The 4,118-nt window shown below is 41.5% G+C and overlaps 1 long non-coding RNA gene across 1 annotated transcript; it reads left to right on the top strand.

Moving 5' to 3' along the window:
• The first annotated feature begins 498 nt into the window (after nt 1–498).
• Nucleotides 499–1,460, top strand: LOC120110742. Its single transcript, XR_005511873.1, has 3 exons — nt 499–677; nt 783–902; nt 1,422–1,460. It is a non-coding gene; the product is annotated as an uncharacterized LOC120110742 (long non-coding RNA).
• The last annotated feature ends 2,658 nt before the right edge of the window (nt 1,461–4,118 follow it).

The raw sequence follows: 4,118 nt of genomic DNA, 5'->3' as shown, positions 1-4,118 counted from the left end.
AAAAAAAGGTCTTCTAGTTTTTTTTCTCCAAAAAGATGGTGCAAGGAAAGGTAGGCATGTGATGTCTCATGGATCGAGACTGCAGGCACTACAACAAAAAATCTGTTTGCCGACCCTATATTGCCGACGCTAGATAAAAGCGTCGGCAAAATTTTTTCTTGCAACAGTAAATGCCGACGCTTTTGGAAAGCGTCGGTACAAAATCTTCCGCTGACGCCTTTGTTAGGTTATCACCGACGCTTATAAGCGTCGGCATAAGGGATAAATGCGACGACGCTTATAAGCGTCGTCGGACTTCATTTCTCCCACAACAAAACCCGATCGACCCTCTCCCTCCGCAGCCTTAAATCCCTACTATCCCTAGCTCGCTCGCGCCGACCGACTCCCCCCTCCCTCCGCCGATCTCAGCCATTCCCCTCCTTCGAGCGACCCCAAATCGCGTTCCTCCGCCGCATCTCCTTCCCCTCCGCCGCATCTCCGTTGGCCTCCTCTCTGTGGATATCTCCCGCCTCCTCCGCCGCAGAGCACTCACGCGGCGTTTGAAGTTTGGAGCCGGCAAGGACAGGGACAAGGCCAGGTTTGGGATCTTCTTCTCTTGCTTCGATCTTTAAATTCTAGATGTTCTGGATCTTTAAATCCGTGCTTGCCACCGCCATCCACACCGGCAGAGCCTGAGGGTAGCTATCCTCCTCCGCCGCCTGGGATGCCGAATTCTGAATACTACCCTCCATCATCAGGTTCATGGGTTTGCTCACATTGTTACTGGGATTTCTTCTATGCAGTAGCCTTCCCAATCTTTTCGTGCTCGCCGCTCGGGATCGCCCTCCGCCCTCATATCCTACCGCTCCGCCGCTCGGGATCGCTCTCGCCTCCCTTCTCCTCCAACCCCTTGCGCGGCTCAGGTGAGATTTCTTCTCCTCTTCTCTTCTTCTTCCTAATATAGATATCCGCTCGTAGAACCATGGAACCATGGACTCGCACCGCTCCTCCATCCTTCTTGCCCCATCGTCTCCGCCCCCGACCCCTCCCCGGCCGCCAGCACAGCCACCGCTCCGCTCCGCAAACTCATTTCTCGGACCGAACGGCATTCGCCCTTCCCTCTATTCCCTCGTTCCCATATTTTCCCCAATCTCTCCCTCCCTCCCTCCGCGATGCCCTCCGAGTTCTCCGTCAATTTCACTCCGCCATGATGACCAGTTCAATCCAAGAAGAAAAACTCCGTGATGGCGGAGGGCTCCACCTTCTCCTCCCCCAGAAGCCCCTCGGCACCCCGAGCGGCGGCGGCGACCCTGTCCCAACCCCCAACCCCGTCATTCTAAATCCGTATTATGATTTATAATTTTATTATTTTTAGTCATATTAGTTTTGGTTCAAACTCAACATTTATTGGCCGGTCCATAACCCGTACCAATCCATGCCAGCTCATGCAGGGACATGTTATAGCATGCCAATATGTGCCCCAGTCTTGAAAGTTGATACAATTTCATTGCTATCGACAGCTGCAAAACTCTTTTCCTTATACTAATGTTTCGACTTTTATGTATCCTGTAGAACCACGGTGTCTGCTCTTCTTCCTGCAAAGGTTTACAAGATGGGCACAATTCTTTCATTCTGGATCTATGCCTGTACCAGTTTACTGGAGTTCCATATATACTATCACAGCATTGTTATGTTTTTAAAACATTTTGACAGTCATGGGGTTTTGAATTTGGACTGGTTAGGCATGATCGATGTCTATTACTCATTGTAAGTCTTAAAAGTAGATGAATTAGAGAATAGCAGAGAAAATATAATTGCTTTGAATTTTCACTTTTGCTTTTACTAAACAATTTTATTTCTGTTGTCAGGGAAAAAAAATTAGTAACTATGGTACATGTTTCTATTATAAGAAATCTGGTACATGTTTCATCTGTTCTCCTATTTGCTAATGAATTATCATCACTGATTAAACAGATAGTTATAATCTGCTAATGCTATTCCTTTCTAATAACTGTTTCTTTTGCCTAATGGTGCTATCCTTGCCTGTTACATGCGTAATTATATATGAATAAGAACAGAAACTTTATGTTCTTATTCATATATACTAAATTAAACCTTGGTACCGTATAGGTATCTTACCGGCATGGTACGGTCAGTATGGGGTGGTACAAATCAGTATGACAGACCTTATGTATAACAATGGCCAGAGTAAAATTCTCGAGTTTCTTCAACCATGGTAGCTGGAAAGTTTCTATTGAGGGTGCTTCGCACAAGTAATCATCCTCAATTTTTTTAACCCCTATCACTTTAGTGTGAACTTAGTGTCCATTCAACACATGCTTTATGAATGATTGGATGCCCATGACTTTTATTTATGGTTCCATCTAGGATGCTGTTTGTTCTGTCACTCCACATCTTTGTTTACTGCACTGAATCATTGTTCCAAGTAACCACATTTCTTGCAATATTTTTGTGTTGCATGCACTTCAGCTAGCAGAAGTAGTTGTTGTGTCCTAGTTTTTGCTAGTGGTTTCTCCTGTTGTTATTGTTTGTTTATCAATCATGCTATTTAATCTGGCTTCTATTAAATTTACTGATATATAACTTGCAGGGCACTGGGGATTTGATGACTGCACTTTTGCTGGGATGGAGCAATGTAAGGGTTTTACTTACCATTTTCAGCTCAATAGCGCCATATTGTGACATCTATTCATATTTTAGAAAGTAGCAGTGATTTATTTTGCATTATGCTGTTCAGAAATATCCAGACAATCTGGACAAAGCCTCAGAGCTTGCAGTATCAAGTTTGCAGGTAATTATTTTTTTTTGCCTCCTAGCATTTTTCCTATGATTCACCTTATAAGCTTCTTATGACCAATCCTGTCGAATGAATTCTTTGCTTTTGTGGAACTGGTTGGTTGTTATCTACTTATATGCTATGCTTAATATTTAATTAATATTTTCCCTTTCATCTTATGCTATAAAAACTAAAGGAAGAGCATTAACCAATACAAAGACACTATAAACAATGATTCATGAATGATTGGTTAATTATAAGGTTATTATAATTAGTTTTGAACTAGGTGGTCAAACTGAATTTTCCTAGAAATATACATCACTATAATAACCTTATAAGGTTATTATAAGGTTATTATGATACTTTATGGTCAATATGATATGTTTGAATTTTGGTATATAAAGCTTACATGAGAGTTTAAGCCTCAAGTGCCAGAATCATAGCTGCTGCATTTGTGTTATTCTAACCTTTAAATATAGGGTGTATCAGCTGTTTCTTGATGTGAAAAGATCGGCACAGTATTTAATGGAGTACCAGAGCCAGTATATGTTCAATGAAGTGCTGAGGGAGGCAGATGAAGATGAAAAAACACAATTTTGATCTGGGACATGTAGAGTTCTATCTGAATGTTTACTTGTCATGGTAGGGTAGGATTACAATCGAAGTATTCTGCTCTTGCTTAATTTATGTACTATGGTTGTGTGGAATCTTGGATCAAGTCAAAAACAAGATTTCCTATGTAGAGGGATGTGTTCTGTTTAATACTTTAAATCTTTGACAGACTAGTTGGTTTTCTTCTATATTGGTTCACACATTTTTCTTATCGCAATGGAGCTCTTTGATTCAAGGTTTTTTCCTTGACAGGATGATTCTGTATTCTTGGCCGGCTCATCTGTATGGACCTTGCATTGATGAAAGGCATGAACACTTGGTGAGCGAAAGAACAAGTACTTGCAGGTGTCATGGTACGAAAACATGACGTGGATTTCTAGGAACCAACATTCTGAAGCTTTCCTCAATCCAGGGAACCCCGAGTTTTTTGGCCATCACCAGATTCGCGCCTTAAAGCAGAAGCTTTCATTCTCTTTCGGCCCCGTTGCATTCCAGAACAGACTGTATAATCTTTGTTTGTGGTGGTTAATTGATATTAGAATGGCCTCAACACCCGAAGGTACTTCTATATTTGAACATATTTGAGCCTCTTGATAAGTCATTAAATATTTATGGCATTAAATATCTTTAATGCCATAAATGCAGAATCATAATATTTAATGCCATAAATATTTTTTTTAACGAAAAAATATTCTAGCGACGCTTTTAAAGCGTCGTTAGAATATTATTT

This window comes from Phoenix dactylifera, chromosome 5, assembly GCF_009389715.1.
Source record: "Phoenix dactylifera cultivar Barhee BC4 chromosome 5, palm_55x_up_171113_PBpolish2nd_filt_p, whole genome shotgun sequence".
In the NCBI taxonomy this organism is placed as follows: domain Eukaryota; kingdom Viridiplantae; phylum Streptophyta; class Magnoliopsida; order Arecales; family Arecaceae; genus Phoenix; species Phoenix dactylifera.
The sequence above is the reverse complement of the archived record's forward strand: the minus strand, read 5'-3'. Positions and strand labels throughout refer to the sequence as shown.